General features: G+C 38.4%; 1 protein-coding gene across 14 annotated transcripts in view; it reads left to right on the forward strand.

The window, feature by feature from the left end:
* Positions 1-1,386: 1,386 nt before the first annotated feature.
* EPB41L2 (erythrocyte membrane protein band 4.1 like 2) overlaps positions 1,387-18,144 on the forward strand; it is a 193,489-nt gene continuing 176,731 nt past the window's right edge. For 8 of the 14 annotated variants that reach the window (XM_079148177.1, XM_079148178.1, XM_079148165.1 and 5 more), the window contains exon 1: positions 1,397-1,546. The gene's annotated coding sequence lies outside the window, so the exon portion shown is untranslated. Of the gene's footprint in view, positions 1,547-1,596; positions 1,888-18,144 lie in introns of those variants that run through there. The other 6 variants (XM_079148164.1, XM_079148176.1, XM_079148171.1 and 3 more) reach the window with 5 other exon arrangements.

The following is an 18,144-nucleotide window of genomic DNA, read 5'->3' on the forward strand; positions in this document are numbered from 1 at the left end:
CCATGACTTATTGTCTTGCCATAGGCCCAAACAACAAGGGTCTGGTGACCGTGGTTGAAACTGTGAACCAAATAAATCTTTCCTCTTTATAAGTTATTTTAGGTATTTTGTCATAGTAACTAAAAACCAACACAAATTCCCAGTTCTTTGCCAGAACTTTGTGATCAGAAATCTACTCTCTAAGTACACCTCATTAAATTTAGTTGTGTATTTAACATATGAGATTGTGATAAAGTCAATCAACACATGTAAAGGATTTAGAACAATGCTTTGTGTAGAAAGCACACAATAAATATTAGCTATTATTTTCATTGTTTCCTAGAAGAATATTACCATATAATTCATCTTCCCAGCTCTTTTCTCTTTGATGTTATCAGGATAATGCCTGTCCTCCCTTTTTCATAGGGTTATTGTGAGGATCAAATCATAAAACGAGTGTGTTTTCCTACCTGGAAAGCATCACACATATGGAAGGTATTGTTATTGAGGCTTCATTTGACATTGTTAATTTTAAAAAAGGTTAAGTTTAGGAAAGAAAAGAAGACTTTGGCAGAGATGGAATCACTGAATATCTCACTAGAGGTGGGAGGAGGCAAAGAAGAGTTGCCTATGTGGCAGATGCTGGAGACAGTGAACTGGGCACCCTGACACCAATCTGACATGAAATGTTGAGAAAAGATGAACTAAGTCGATTCTAAAGGATAATGATCTAATTGTGCAAAAGAAAAGAACTAGAGGAGGCTATCCTGCGTGTTTGTGTGTGTGTTCTTCCACAATTTGACACAACTTAGTTTTTTTCTTCACCCAGACACTGCTTCAGGCCTGTCAAGCTTTGCAATCCAGGTTCCCAGGCCTATGCCTGGAGAAATCCTACTCACTCTTGAGACTGAGCATAAACGTCCCTCCTCCACGGGGTTTCCCCAATCCCTCCTGTCCCTCTCACAGGAAGAATAAATGGTTCCTTTTCAAGTCCTTTTAGTGAAAGCACTTCTTTCACTCTAGACTGAGGGGACCCAGTTTTCCTTTTTATGTGTCTCCTGGACCTACTTTACTGTGTACCGCGGAACAGGCGCTCAATGAAGGTTTAGGCAGTGAATGCACTTTGAAGAAATAACTTTTAAAAGTTGAGAGGGCATTTAAGGCCAGGATTCGCAGCAAGAACGCCTTGCACAAACGCAATAGCTGTCATTATCTGGGGCGGCTCCGAGGGCGAAACGCGCTGCCCCAGCAGGGTACCGGTGGCGGAGCTCCGCAAATCCCGCGGGAAGGGTCCCCGCCGGCGGCAGGAGCGGGGGCGTGACCTGTGCGAGGGGGCGTGGCTTGCCCGCGGGGGTTTCCGCGCCGGGGGCGCGTCGGGCGGGGGTGCGGGAGGGGCTTCCGCCGCGAGGGGGCGGGGCCGGCGCGCCGAGTTCTCTGACGGCCCCAGCCAGGGAATTTCAATTTGAAACCTAGCGGAGGGAGGAGGCAGGCGCGCCGGCCCGTGGCTGGCTGGGACAGAGCGGGACGGGTACCCCGGGCCGGTGAGCTCCTGAGGTGCGGTGTTGGGGTAAGGAGGCGTGCGGGGCTGCGAAATGGCAGGCTCGGGGCGCGGGTCCCGGCCCGGGCAACTCGTCCCTGCGGAGCTGCAGGGGCGGCTCGAATTTTTCCTCTGGCTGCAGCTGGGAAGCTGATCCCAGGCAGGAAGCGGTGGCGGGACGGTCCCACCCGGAGGCGGGGGAGGGGGACCAGCTTTGGGATTTTCTGCGGCTTCCTCTCTTCTCTCCCTCCTTCCATCAGCGCGACCTGACTGCGCCGCGGGGTCCACGTCCTGTTGCTCCAGGCCGGATCCCACTCCTCTCCGGTCGCCCTCTCCCCCTTCCCGACCGAGTCTGCAGAGGTGGAGGCGTGGTGAGGACCGCGCCGTCCTCCCCGGGTGCGGTGGGCTCAGGGTCACGCGTCTGGGCCCCCGGAGCTGCAGCGGAGGAATCCGGTTCCATCCCCGGCGCGGGGACTGCGGGGACTTGGCGCGGCGGCGCCCTTCGGGAGGATGGTTTTGGGAGGGGACACGCGGGCCTACCGCGCGCGCGGGGACTGCGGGGAGTGGCGAGGGCGGCGCGCCAGCCCCACGCGCGGCGCGGGTCGGCCCGGAGTGGGCTGGCACCGGCGGAGAGGGACGTGCGTTCTACCCTTACGATTCCGACACCCAGCCACCTCACCACGGATGGCTGCAGCTTCTCCTCCTGCGCTGGGGGTGGAGGGTTGGGAGCAGTTTTAGGTGAGCTGCAGCGGGAGGACGTGGAGGAGAAAATAAGGAGCGGGCAGGATGGAAATTGGCGTCGGGAGACGTTGCCCGCAGCAGCGCGACGCCTGTGGTGGACGTTAGTCTGTGTACTTCCCCAGATGCCAGCCTCCCTTAAGGTCAAGTTCTTTGAGTGAGGTTTGCGTGTATTATTAGGGGAGGGGTCTGTGTGTGGAAGTCTTTCTACAGACGTCTCGAGGACGCCTTTAATTTCCCCGTCACCACAACAGCTGTCCCCGCTTTTAAGAGTCCTGGGTGGGTTGGAAGGAAGGTGGAACCTGGAGGAGTTGCGAACATATTTTCTCCTTTCTGAATCACATCTTTTCCTAGTTACTTGAACTTACTGCATCTGAAATGGTATGTGTGTGCTAGGCGTTTTGTTACTGTTATTTAAGCTTTCCCCCTTCTTTTCGTGACTTTCACAGTTTTCCTGCATTCTTTTATTTTCTTCAGCTCCTTTATCACCCTTTCCCCATATTTGTTCTTTCATCAGAATACATTATTTGTGTTTCTCTATGTACAACACTATATTGAGAATTAGCATTTTAATTACCATCTTGTCACCTTTCCTCTTGGGCTTAGCACTTGAGGCAAACTGAGTCAATTTCTTGGCTTGGGAACCTGGGAGTTAGAATTCTCAATCTCTGAACAGGTTTTACTGGGGAACGAATAGTGCATAATTCTTTTCAGTTTCTTTTTGCAGTCTTTTACTGTAAGAAATCACTGGCTTGCTGTTGCAGCCACGATGAGATTGCATTACAATGCAATATTGAATTGTGATGAGGGCCAACTCAGTCCCTCCATCAGGCTGTGAGTTTGACACAACTTTTAAAGAGCTGTGCTATGTCACCTGTCAGAGCTGGAGTAATCAGTTCTACAATTTAAAAACCACCATCAAGCCTCAGATATCTACTCTTTTGAGCTTATTGGAGAACTGTACAAGAGGTAATGGGTTGGAACAATGGTGTGGATTTAGGGCTAATTTAATCCTATCCTGTCTTCCTCACTTCTTGGGCAGAATTCCCACTGAAGTCAGTAGTGGTCTTGTGTGCAGACTGACTGCTGAGAACAAGAGGCTGCTCATTAAGAGTAATAGGAGGGACAGTTTCTTTCCTTCTAAAACATCCCTCTTAAAGAAAGACCTAGTCATAACAGTTCTTTATCTGTTACCTCTGTTAGGAGTAGTTACCACTGTGTGCAAAAACCTTGGAAAGAAAATATGTAGATGAACTGAGCTACCAGTGCTCCTACTCTTGAGGTCTAAGTTGGGTGGGGGAGGGAGGTTGTTTTAAAAGTTTAAAAGTGATAAAAAATCACTTACCATTTATCATTTTACTAGGATTTCAGTAAAATACTTGCTATTTTGTGTAAAAAACAAACTATTGTGGAAGGTTTTGCAGCAATTAGGTGTGTATATTTTAAAATCTGAAATTTAAGTCCAAGTAGAAAGAAGCAAATTTGGAGATGTAGGGGAGGAATCTGAAGGGGTGGCCCACCAAAAAAATTACTGCAAATAGAAAACAGGGAAACTCAGAAGCTCTTGCTGTATTTGGAAACCTAACTTTAGTATAGTTTGCCCACTTACATACACATTCGTCAGGAGTTAGTGACTGTCAGGGCCCATGGTTAGATGTGAGAACTCTTGAGCTTTCCAAGTTAGCTTTGTACTGATCTGAGTTGGTGAGCTTGTTAGGTTTTTTTACTTTTTAGCATAACGATCTTGTGGTTTACCATTTCCAAATTACCAGTTTAAAGAATTGAGTTTAGAAAACCTAACCAGTGACCAGAATGTAAAAATAGATATTTAAAAATCAGAACCATGTCCACGTGTACTACCCAACACTTCCTTTCAACTAAAAATACTCGCAAAGATGACAAAGCAGTCCTCAACCAAAATATTTATTGGTAAAATTTCTCTGTAACTAGTAATATTGTATAGTTAGGTTTAACATCAAGTTTTGTGCTTAATCACTACTCTCATATTACTGTGGCTAGTGACCTACAAGTTTTTATCTTTGCCATTTTATTTAGAAATGTGGGGTTTCTATTTTGTATAGTGGAATTCTAAATATTGTTGAAGGTTTGATCTTGTTTGTGTTAATGTAGGAAAGTATGAGTTTTTTTTCATTATTTTTTGAATTGAAGTAGTCTGTTTAAAAGCTGAGTATGAACTTCTGAATAGTATGAATTGCAAGGAATATTTTTAAGAAGGCAAAAAAGCAGTTTATAGGGATCAATACCACCTAAGAGTCACATTTTGCATTCCTTAAATCTGTATTGTTTTACTTGGAGAAAACAAAGGAAATGTGCCTACCTTCTCCACCCCACCTTTATTTAGAAACAATTCCAGTGGGCTTGTTTTTTTCAGATTCAGAATTACTGTACCTAACCACTGGTTATCCTTACAGATTTAAAAGCCTCAAGTAAATGTTTACACTGGCTTCAGTAGTCAGCAAATACTAGCCAAACCCTAATTTACTGCTCTTTTATAGAATCTTGGAATCTCAGGGCTGAACTGTTAGGAGTCAGCAAATCCACTCAGACCTTGTTCCCTCCCCTCAAAACACAACATTTCCAGCCTCTTTCGAAGACCTGTGTAAACAGAAGATTTGTATATGATTCCCCCATATTCTAGACAGATCATCCTTTGGGAATGCCCTGTTTTGGCATAAACCAGCAACTTGATATTCAGAAGATTTCTGTCATTCCTGTCTGGGCCACAGACTAAAATCTAAAATGGAGTCAATGCCTTGTCATTAACTATATGGGAATGGCCTTCAAGTAGCTATTGATCATACAAGTAAGCCAGAAAGGGAGAGGTAAATTATCTCTTTTATCTAGAAATGATTAAGAGTTATAATTAATTTTTGGATAGTTTTTCTATAAAGTATATGTATTTCATATAAAAGAAGGGACTGTTCATATGTTTGCCAGGTGGGGTACCTACACAGTGTTTGTACTTAATAAATATTTGGAGAATTAATTAACTGAGCCTTTATACATTGAGGTGCTTTTGCTAAAGCTTGTTTGAAAGTTGGAGTTGACTTTGTAGAAACTGGTTGTAGTTTATGCAAAAATATCATGTAACTAATATAGGTTTGATTTTTTTTTTTTTTTTTTAACCACTGGATATTATTCCCCTTTGTTTTGTGGTTGACTTGGTATTTGTGTGGGTTTCTTAGTTGTGTGCTTTCGATATCTACAAGGGTAGATAATCTATATATTATTTCCTTGGTTTTGGGGATAGTATTTATCTCAGAATTTCAGGGTTTTCTGAATTTTCTAATTTTTAAAGTGTTTTCTACCTTGATGTCAGTGTGGATGTCATGTGGCTTGTTGAGTACCCTTCATACTGTTTTTATATATATATTTATTTTTTTCAGATTGAAATTGAGCTAATTTTATACTTGTAAATTGGAAACGTGTTTTCACTTCACAAATTCCTCTCATATTAGTATGTTTTCACTTTAGTGTTTTAGTCATAAAGGTCTGAGTGTACAGTCTGGGTCCCAAATAATCTTTATGCTACTCTAGAATAAATTGGGGCATAAGGGCTGTCTTTTCTGAGATCCCACAGGTTTTATTTTAGGTAGCCAAATTGAAATTTTACACATGTAAATTTATTGTCAAGGGGATGGTTTAGTTTTTTTCCAGCCTGAGAACTAAAAGGCGGCATAGAAAGGTTTCCAAAGTGATTTTTGTCCTTGTTCATCTGTAGGACCTTATTACCTAGGTCAGGCAGGTAAACTGAATCTTTCATGTTATAATTTAAAAGCCATTTCTTCTTGTTTTGCTCTTAGTGAATGATTTTTCAAATATTTTAAAGACTTTATTACCCTTCATTTGCCTTTTTTAGAATAATTTTATTTAAAAAACTTGTTTATATAGGTCTGATTATAAACAGTCCTGAATTGAGGTTTCCAGACCTCTTGATAAGCTTCAGACTGTACCCATCATCATTTATAACAAGAGCATTGAGTCGACTCAGTGGTTTTTGGAGTTTCCTATATTATACCAATGTATTTACCTGTGCCAGTGGCTAAGGACGTAACATTAAGATGCAGTTACAGTATGTTATAATTGTTTGGTTCTTTCCCTTTTTGTCCAAACAGGCTACTATTTGAAAAAAGAAAATTAGATTAATTTACCTTGAGGGCGAGAAGGGAACTCAGAGATCTTTTAATTCAGACTGTTGACCTGAAGTGGAGAGTCGGGTTAGTAGGGAAGGTGTTGTGTTGTTCAGGTGAGCCTCAGAGGTTTACAAACTGAGATTATAAGTCAGGAGGTGTGTTTAAGTGCAAGAGTGTGAGAGATTTGAGGAGAGAGTATATGAGGTAATTTTGGGAAACAAAAGGCTGCAAATTGCTGATCTAGTTCTTATTTTATTAGGAAATCAAAATCTTAAGAGGTATTCTTATATTTTTATGTTTATTTTTCATGTTACTATTGCACTTTTATCACTCATTCTTTTCCCCCCTGCCCGACTGTACTTATTTCTATTCAAATGGATTCCTTAGTTGGCCCCCTTTACTCAGTTATCCTGTTTAAATTGAATTCTGAAATAATCTTGGTCTTTTTTTTTTTTTTTTTTTCTTCTTTCTTTGTGAAAAAAAATTATTTTTTTCATACGTTTATAGGGTGATAATGTCTGGCTCATTCTACTGTCCTTCACTTAATGTACTTTTATTTTCTCACAAATTTCTTTGATGGTTAAAGGGGATCAGTAACAAGTCCCCAGTAATTTGGTGCTGGTTAGGCTACCTATGCCAGTGACTTTGAGCAAAGTATTTCTCAAAGTCTTCTTTCCTTTAATAAGGGGTTAAAAATCATACCTACTTCATAGACCTATATGAGGATTAAGTGAGCTAATGCTTATAAAATGCTTCATGTCGTGCCTGGCATCTGTGAAAATTGTTAGGTTAAGAAAAAATTTAGTGAGGTGCTTGTGAATATGTGGTAAGCACATTTTTACAGTGGTCAGGAATAATTATCTGTGTGGAAAATAATCTTTGATATGAGATTGGAATTGATATGGTGAAAACAAGTAAAAACCACTTTTTTTTTTTTTTTTTTTGTGGTACTGGATGGAAACCAAATTCAGGGCTTATATATGGTAGGTAAGTGTTCTACCTCTGAGCTAGTATCACAGCCCTAAAACCACTTATTAGTTATTTCATCATAGAATCTTTAGAATTTTTGAACTTTTAGAAAATTCTTACTTCACAAATCTGTCTTTTTGGATAATGTCAAAAGGTGCACATATGTGGCAAATCTATGAGAATCTAGTTGCAGAACACAGGAACATAATCTTTTTTGTTATGTTGCTAGAAGTAACTGTTTCTGAGTGTGAAATCTGTGTGCATATACTCTACTATAATTTCCCCTCTCTATAACTGCAGTAAGCTTGCTGAAATAAGGCTAATAGTGAGTGGAATTTTTACTGACAATGTTTAACCTTTTTCATATGGCCTGAAAGTGAAACCTTCATAAATTCAGTGTACTTCTTATTGTGTGTGAAATACACTTGCAGACATATTTTCCCCCAGTGTAGTGTTTTAACTTTAAACTGGCTGCCAAAATTAAGAAATCAGGAGGTTTCACATAATTATTTTAGGCTGAAAATATTGGAGGATTGTGGCAACAAGGGGCCCATGCTCCTCAGTTGGAAAGACCATCTGTTAGAGTCTAGTATGGGTAATCCTTTCCCTACATTGTCTCAGTTCCTCCCATTTCTTTTCATCTTACCTCTAGACCCTTTCATTCACTTGCATTAGTTAGCTGACTTTTTTAGGGTATTTAGTTTGTACTTTTATTAAAGGTCAATTGACTGAAAAAGACCTACATGTGTATGACCTTAAAATTGGTGTTGCTGGCAGCAGGACTTTTCTACCTTTTGAGCCAGCAGTTATTTCCTGCCTTTCCCTCTGAAAGAATGACCTTTGGGTCACGGTCAGAGTCATAGTTTTTGGAATGAATTAATCAGTGTCCAGCATGCATTAGGCCCATAGTCACATGTGGAAAGTGTGGTCTCATTCATTACTTACTGGTCTTAAGCAGATTGCTTGGTTCTCTAAAGCCTAGGTTTAGACTCCCACAGCCCAGAGTTGTGCTCTTATTTGTTATTTGGCTTTTTTGAAAGTTTTTAAAAATTTCATCATTTAATATTTTATTACTTATCATTAATAAGTATTAATATATACATATCTATACATATATATATATATATATATACACATATATATATGTAGTATTGTCCATATAATAAGAGCCTGAAAACCTCTTGATATACTTTTTTGAGTCTCTGGGCACAGTGCAATTAATTATGTGGTTTTTCTGGTTATTCCAGAATCGTTCAGTCAAAGGATGGAGGTGACTAGAGTTCACCTTTTTAGGCAGCAGTTGGAGATGTGCATAAGTCCTGGCTTCCTTCATGCCCTCCATTTTAAAAGCCCTTTCAGTGTTGTTTTCAATATGACTGTCCTTTCACTCACATCCTCTAGAAGGTAAGAACTGTTTTGTAAACAAACTGGAATCATACTAAAATTTGCTTAATATCATCAAGTATCTGTCAGTAATAAGATATGTGTTGTCTCAGGTGTCAATTTTTGGAACAGTGTGTTTCAATCAAGAGCCAGTTAATATCTGTACATTAATAACTTATTGATGGATCTTTTAAGAGTAATAAGATCTGATTGCCCCTTCATCTCTTATTTTTCCTTATAATTAATTTGTTGAAGAAACTTAATTGATTATTCCCACAGTATAGTTTCCCACAGTTTGAATTTTGCTGATTTCAACATTGTAGTATAGTTAACCTATTTTGTTATTTCTTTAGATCCATAATTGAATCTAGATGCTTGATCTAATTTGTTCCCTCCTTTTCTCCCTCCCTGTAAGTTTATTCCAAATATGTCGGCTTCTATTTGACACTTCTTGGTTTGCCTATAACCTTCAGGCTTCTGGTGCTATTACCAAATACTTTGCCTAACCTGTCCTGGATAAGTGCATTTTATACTATTGGTTGACTTTGTTCTAGATTCCTTCATAAGTAGTCCAGTAAGATCAGAAGTAGTGATAATCCATAAACGTGGGAAAAAAAAAAAGGAAAAAGAAACCAATTTTTTGGAGCATAGACTATAAGTCCCCAGTATAACTGGTACTTCAGTCATATAAATATTGCTTATCCTTTTTCCAGTAGTACCTTGGATAATTTGGTATGACTTCCATTTTACAGATGAAAAATTGAATTTAAAAATTGAATGAGTTGCTCAAGGGCACTCAGCTTATGTGTGGCTAAAACTTTGGTCTTCTGGGGGCAGTTATTGTTAATTATTTTTATTTAAAGTTGTTACTCTGTAGAACTTGGAGTCTTGAGGAATTTGGTTTTCTGTCTCCTAATTTCTTTTGTAAAGGAGTGATTTTGTGGATTTTTTTTTTTTTTTTTTTCTTTCTTCTCATTTGAGCGGCTGGGGATTTGAACCGTGGTCCTTGTGCATGCTAGGCAAGCGCTCTCCAAAAGGAGCTATTTCTTCAGCTCCATAAAGGAGTGATTTTGAAGCAGATCTGAGTACTACTTTTAGTTTTGTGATTTCCCAGCCCTGCCCTTGGTTTATTGCTGGAAATTGAACATGGACCCTTCTACATGTTAGGCACACATTCTACCATTGAGCTATATCCCCAGCAGTTGTGTGGCTTGAGTGGTGGCGTAGTTGCCCATGTGGAATTCTCTCTGCTTCTCTTCCCAGGTTCCTTCTTGGTTTAACTCTGTACATGAGCACATTCAGTAGTTGCCCGGCATAGCGTAAGTGGGAGGTCAGTTTCCAAAGAACTTGCATGTCTTGAAATGTCTTTTTCCATTCTCAGTTTGATTGCTTTTGTAGTTTGGCTGTTTATAGATTTGTTAGTTTGTGATTACTTTCCCTCCCAATTTTGAAGGCATCTTTTGTAGCCCTTTGAAGGCTATTTCCTGAAATCTCACTTCAACCCTCAGAAGTATCTGGAATTTACAATTCCTAAAGCTCTTGGGAATTCTTGAGCAAACACTTTATTTCTTGTAGGCCCCCACCAAAACAGGAACTCACATTTCAGCATCCCCTGTTCTGCGAAGTCAGTTATTTTGTACATCTGCTTTCCATCTTCTAAAATTTTTTTGGCATATCTCATCTGTTGGCCTGTTTTTTCCCCCACCTTTTTTTTGGATTTGTACTTTAAAATTTTTTTCCTTTACTATCATTCTATGTGGTTTTGGGAGGGAGCAGAAATTAAGTCATGTTCAATCCTCTGGATTTAGGGTTTTAAACTGATTAAAAATCAAAATAATAAGATTTTTGTGGCACTTACATTTGATAAGAACTATCACTGTACCAAAGTTGTACTTTTTCCATGCCTCTTGCTGCTTTCAGTTATTTGTAAAACAGGTAGAAAAATCAGATGATTGAGTATTTAGGATGGATGGGAGTGAATGACTGGTATGTCATTGAAGTAAAAAGTGTTTTCCAGACTGGGGGTGTGGCTCAGTGCTAGAGTGCCTTTCTAACATGCATGAGGCCCTGGATTTAATCTCCAGCACCTGGGGGAGGATGTGGGGGGAGGCTTTCTAGGAAGACTTCAATGAATGTGCTTCCTTTTTTTCCTGTGGTATTTCAAAAATTAGTTCAGTATAAACTTGTAAATATGATATGCTTGAGCTACACTTAAAAATACACAAAAACAGATTTGCCAAATATGTGCCTATCAGAAGTGGCCTATGTTTAAACTGACACATGGTTGCCTTCCATAAGTTTGAATATTTTTTAAATATGATTTGGGGATTGGAATAACCTTTGAATTCATGGATTCTGTTAAATACTGTTAGAATGAGAATTTTCATTTGTAGGAAAGGTGTAAATAAAGTGTGGGAATTACACTAATGTGAAGGTGTAAATGTTCAGGATTTTTGTGTATGGATTTTGGGGAAGTTCAAACAAAATGGAGATTCTAAAAAGGTAGTGGGTTATTAATGGCTGTGTGATCTGAGGAAGCTCCAGGAAAATCTCATAGCTATTAGTTCTTCTGCTTGGTATTAGCTAAGTTGCCCAGAGGGTTTTTAGAGATTTATCAATTCAGGTTCTCTCTTCATTAATGTAGAAAGTATTGTTAGAAATAGGACAGTAAGTATTGTTAGAAATAGGACAGTATTTCCCTAAAATGTGATGATCTGTGAAATGATTGTTACACAGATGAATCTTTTTTTTTTTTTTTTTTTTTTTTTTTTTTTTTTTTTGGTGCTGGGGATCAAACCCAGGTAGATGCCTTATATATGTTTAGTCAGGAGCTCTACCATGAAGCTGCACCCCCATCCTTTTTTATTTTTTATTTTTTATTTGTGTTTGGTACCAGGGATTGAACACAGAGGCACTTAACTACATCCCCAGCCCTTTTTAAAATTTTGTTTAATGTTTAAAAATTTGTAGACAGGGCCTTGCTAAGTTGCCTAGGGCCTTGATGAGTTGCTGTGGCTGGCTTTGAGCTCACGATCCTCCTGCCTTATCCACCTGAGCAGCTGGGATTACAGCTGGTAATGGTGCATACCACCATTTCTGGCCCTTTTTATTTTTATTTATTTTTTATTTTTTTAAATATATTTTTTAATGTTGATAGTTCTTTATTTTATTCATTTATTTATATGTGGTGCTGAGAATTGACCCAGTGCCTCACACATGCTAGGCAAGTGCTCTACTACTGAGCTACAACTGCAGCCCCCTTTTTATTTTTTATTTTGAGAAAGTCATACTAAGTTGCCAAGGCCTGCCTTGATCTGTGATCCTCCTGCCTCAGCGTCCCAAGTAACTGGGATTATGGGAATGAATCCCTACATCTGGTTTAATGTTTTCCTTTTAATCCTTAAATATATATGTCAATAGTCATCAGAAAAATAAAAAAGCACCTCATAAATATGAATTTATTGATATTTCTTAGCCTGAGGCTAAAGTGGGCATTTTTAAATTATTTGATTTAAAGACATGTATTTAATAATTGATATGACTGAATGGATTTGGCAAAAATTTTAAATAAGCATTGGTAGTTTCTAAATATGGTTTGTTTAATCATGGTACTTTTATACATTCTTTTTTCTTCTTAGATAACAGTATAAATCTGGGCTGCTATGACATAAGCTTCTTGTATTTTTTTCCTCCAAATACTGGATATTGAACTCAGAGCCTTGCACATGATAGGCAAGCCCTCTACCACTGTGCTACATCCCCTACTTTATTTTGAGATAAAGTCTTCTTAAGTTCTGCAAGTTGCTGAGGCTGGTTTCAAACTTGATCCTTCTGCCTTAGCTTCCCACATACCTGAGGTTATAGTATACCCTACTATGCCTAGTCCTTGGCATGAACTTTTAGTGCTTTCTTCCTTTTATTTTTTTATTTTAAAATTTAGATACCATTTTTATTTGTGAACATAAAAAAAGTTTTTTCCCTTCAACAGAAATTCTCAGGGTATTTCGACATTTTATTTTTAAAACAATTTGTACCATAGGTCTGACAAGTAAGAAGAAAAGGAAGTTAAGTGGTTAAAGGTACCCAAAGTCATTTGGTAGTTTAGTAATGGAACTTTGGGCATAGCCAGGTCTCCTTGTATCCAGAGTTGCTTCTGTTACACTGTGCTTTTTAGCTGTTAGTGGAGTAGCCAATTGAAGTTTTCTTAGAACTCAGGAAGTCTGCCAAGTTTTGCAGCTAAAGGGATGTCCTGTAGCTTTTATATATTTGTATCTCAAGCCCTGAAGGTAGAAAGAGCTGGATCTTCCAAAAATAGTTCAATAAATGTGTCAACATTTTGAAATACTATTGAGAAAACAAGGAAGTGGAAGTCCTATGGGATTGTTGGAAAATGATGCCAAATGCTTTCACAAGTATTTAGAAAGCAAATGTGGCAGTGGTTATATGCCAGACAGTGGTTCATGGCCTTGGTTTTTGAAGTTCATTTTTTTCTTACTTGCACCCAGTGTTCTCTGTTTAATTGCTTCTAGATTTTGGTAGAAAAGCTGCTAAATGAACATCTTTCTTGAAAAATTTCCGTTTAAGTCACTCTTAAGGAGAAAAGGAAAACTTTTCTCACCCAAAATGTGGGTAAGAATCGTGTGTAGGAAAGGTTAATGTGTCAAGTAATGACTTGGATCTCTCCACTGACAAAGCAATAGAGTTTATTTGTGTGCTTGTAACCAAAACAGTTTTGAGTCTTGGCCATTAGAATCAACATCAGTAAAGTCGTGTCTTAATTTCCTTAATTCCAAGACTGTCTTTTAAATTATGCAGATATTGGAATGTTTTGTTGGAATGTGAAAACATTCATCTGTCCCCTGAGCTCCTCCCCTCCACCTTAAAACAGGAAAATGGAGTTACATTGAAGATATTCTTCTTTCGAAGCTCTGCAATGAAGAGCCATAGATGTGGGCTGCATGTGTAGTGCAGATGTGTCTGTGACCTATTGAGAACATTTCACGTTCATCCTTATTGCTGCAAGCTTAAGTTGAAGGACTTCAGGGTGGGTTCTAGAACATTTTGTTGGTCTGTGATCTGTATTTTACTTGCTCTGTGTCGTACACAGGATAACAGTGAAGGATAATGTGACTTTTTTTAAGGACCTTATTTTTTTGTTAAATCTTTTGAAGCCACATTTTTATTCTGATTATCTATTATAAATTTTTTTTTGAAGAAAGAGTATATACTTTTCAGTTATAGAAAGTGCTTTTCTTTTTCAACTTACTATTTAACATATATTTGTAAGTAGAATAATACTATAATGAGCCCCATATACCATCTCTCGACTTCAACAGTTAGCAGCACATAGCCAGTTTTGTTCCATATGTCTTTCCCTTCCATTCCCTGACTCTTCCCATTCCCTAACCTTACTATAATTTTATGGCACTGGGTATTGAACCAGGGGCACTTTACCTCTGAGCTATACCCCCAGTCCATTTTTAAAAAGTTTAAAATTTGATATAGGCTCTCTCTTAAATTGTTGAACTTGCGTTCCTTCTGAGTTTCTGGGATTACAAGCATATGCCACTGCATCCAACCCTATTCTTACGATTTTGAAGCAAATTCTATACATCATTTGTAAATAAATGCGCCTTCCCACCTTTCTACATGTACTTCTTGGTTTCCAAAATAAAGCTCATGTTCAGAACTGATTTTGTAGAATAACAGAAAGTAGTTCATTTATAATGTTTGGCTGTCATGCTTTTGGAGTGATTATCTAAAGATTGTTTTGATAACTGAAAGCATTTTTGTCCAAATGCAGCCTTGTGGATATGGGGAATACTTTATCCAGTGGTAAAAACAAAAACAAAAACTAACAAAAAATTCTAACAATTTCTAAACCAGAACTGAACTGAGCTCCCAATTCTGAAGGTAATGATTATGTGTATAATTTTTTTTCCAGGGCTTTTGCCTGTTTATACTCTATTGTAATGTTATTAGATTTTTTTCCTATTTTCTTCCCTTCCCTTCTGTTCTTTCTTTGTATGGTGTGGCTCAGTGGCAGTGTGTTACAACTGGACCAAGTGCAATTTTTTTTTTTTAGTTGACTTGAATTTTAATGGGACTACATAGTTATTATAACTGCATATAGTGCTTAGTGCTGTGTATATGGTTTTCTCTAGCAGTGTAGAGGGGAAGGTATATACCTTAAACATTGATCATGTACTAGTTTAGAAGTTATCATATAAATTGATGGCATTATAGCCACAGCTGGCAATCACTTAAGAGTTGAAATGCTTTTTCTAATTAGTAGGCAGGATTTTTGGGGCTTGGGTTGTGGCTCAGTGGTAGAGCACTTGCCTTGATGCAGGAGGCGCTAGGTTCGATCCTCAGCACCACATAAATAAAATAAAGGTATTGTGTCCATCTATTACTAAAAACATTTAAAAAATAAAAAGGGATTTTTATTTTGGAGGTAGTTCTTTTTGTATTTTAATTAATATTTTCAGTTACATATGATTAATACCTTTGTAAAGACATACTGAATTATAAAATAATGATAATAATAGGTACCATTTGATAATTTATGTGGCAGACACTATTGTATGAGAACTTCTACATATATTTGCTTATTTCATCCTTATGGTAATTGTGTGGTAAGTACTTTTATCTGAAGGAATCTATATTAGAAAACTGAGGCACTGAACGTTTCAGCAACTTGTTCAGAGTAATTCAGCTAATTAATGGCAGATCAGGGCTGTCTGGTTCCAGAGCCTACAGTTGTTATACTGTAGAATATGTAATCTTCCTTCAAACCCTGTCCCTATTTGCATTCCCTTCCACAGAAGTAACTTTTGAAGGAGAGCCATTACTGTGCATTAGGGTATAATTTGATCACTGGGGATAGTTTTCGTTCAGAAACTTGAAAGCAATTAATGAAATTTTACTTATGTTCTTTTACTGGCTTTAGTTATAAAGGGGGAAAGGGGAGAATGGAAGCATGTAGAGAGTAGGGTCATTACCAGTAATGTCTCCCCTTTCCCTTTAAGATGAAATGTTGAGTCCATATGAAATGTTGACAGATCACAAAGAAGTAGTTGAAGCTAGAAGTACCATTGAATGGTGAAAATCTGTATCTCCAGTTGAGTACCTTGGAGTGAGCAAGTGTATTATTGGAACTTTGGCCATCATTGGTCAGGACTTCAGAGTACACATTTTTCTCAAGAGTTTATCCTGAGTCCTTTAGTGACTAGATTTTTTAACAAAACCGGTATCTGATACTGTGTGTTCTCCCTTCTTCCTAAAAAGAGTCGAAGATAGAAAGAAAATTATCATAGCCCCAAGTCCAGGTCCCCAGTCTACTAAGTACTAAGCATAATTTTGGGCAAGAGACATTGCTTCTTGTGTCTGTTTTCTCTTACATGGTTCAGATGCCCTGAAATAAATTCTGATTACTCTAAGATGTCTGATGTACTCATTTTACTCTGTTTGTGGAGAAAGTGATTTAAAGTGCCCTTCCTTATCGGAAAAATAGGTGTAGAATTTTGGCAAAACATTTGATACTCTTCATGGTATCTTTATAGCAAATTAAGGAAATAATAGTTTAATGGAAGGAGGTCTGTGGTGGTGTTTGTTAGTGAAATTTTAATCTTGATCATTTCCTGTTGGACATAATCCCTCCAGTGATTTTTACAAAAATTTAAATTTATTTTTTAAATTGGTAAATAAAAACTTTAAAATGTACATATTTATGGGGGTACCTTGGGGTATTTTGATACATGTGTACATTATGTAATGTTTAAATCATGCTGAATGTAGCTTCCTTCCTTCCTCCCTCCCTCCCTCCCTCCCTCCCTCCCTCCCTCCCTCCCTTCCTTCCTTCCTTCCTTCCTTGTGTGTTCTGCCAACTGAGCTAATCTCCGATTCTATTTGTTTTATTTTGAGACAGGGCCTAAGTTGCTGAGGCTGACCTTGAACTTGTGATGCACCTGCCTTAGCTTTCTGTGTTACTGGGATTACAGGCCTGTGCCTCTGTGCTTAGCGAGGCATTAATTTTTAACTTTTTTTTAATGAATTTTTTTTCTATTAGGTAGGCTAACCTCATCATTACTTCCATTTCTATCCCTCTCTCTTTTTTGGTATTACAGATTGAATTCAGGGGTACTTTATCACTGAGGTATATCCCCAACCCATTTTATTTTTAATTTTGAGACTGGTTCTTTCTAAGTTGTAGAAGCTGATCTGAAACTGGGCGATACTCCTGCCTCATCCTCCTGAGTGGTTGGGATCACTGGCATGTACCTCCACATCTGGCATTATTTCCCTTTTATTTTTCCACAAAAAAGTTTGATTTAGGAAGTTTTAAATATGTATATAAAGGAAAGCCAAATGGAGAACATCAACTATACTACAAAGCAATACTAACAAAAATGGCATGGTATTGGCACCAAAATAGACAGGTAGATCAATGGGATAGAATAGAGGACATGGACACAAACCCACATAAATACAATTTTCTAATACTAAACAAAGGTGCCAAAGATATGCAATGGAGAAAAGATAGCCTCTTCAACAAATGGTGCTGGGAAAACTGGAAATCCATATGCAACAGAATGAAACTAAACCCCTATCTCTCACCCTGCACAAAAATCAACTCACAGTGGATCAAGGACCTTGAAATCAGACCAGAATCCTTTCATCTTATGAAAGAAAAAGTAGGTCCAAATCTTCACCTTGTTGGCTTAGGATCAGACTTCCTTAACAGGACTCCCATAGCACAAGAAATAAAAGCAAGAATCAATAACTGGGATAGATTCAAATTAAATAGCTTTCTCTCAGCAAAGGAAACTATCAGCAATGCAAAGAGAGAAGAGCCTACAGAGTGGGAGAAAATCTTTGCCACTCATACTTCAGATAGAGCACTAATTTCCAGAATATATAAAGTACTCAAAAAACTCTACACGAAGAAGACAAATAATCCAATCAACAAATGGGCTAAGGATATGAACAGACACTTCACAGAAGATCTACAATCAACAAACGTATGAAAAAATGTTCACCATCTTTAGTAATAAGAGAAATGCAAATCAAAACCACCCAAAAATTCCATCTCACCCCAATTAGAAAGGCGATTATCAAGAATACAAGCAACAATAGGTGTAGGAGAGGATATGGGGAAAAAGGTATACTCATACATTGCTGGTGGGGCTGCAAATTAGTGCAGCCACTCTGGAAAGCAGTGTGGAGATTCCTTAGAAAACTTGGAATGGACCTACCATTTGACCCAGCTATCCCACTCCTTGGCCTATACCCAAAGGACTTAAAATCAGCATACTACAGAGATACAGCCACATCAATGTTCATAGCTGCTCAATTCACAATAGCCAGACTATGGAACCAACC

Source organism: Sciurus vulgaris, assembly GCF_902686455.1.
Source record: "Sciurus vulgaris genome assembly, chromosome: 7".
Classification (NCBI taxonomy): domain Eukaryota; kingdom Metazoa; phylum Chordata; class Mammalia; order Rodentia; family Sciuridae; genus Sciurus; species Sciurus vulgaris.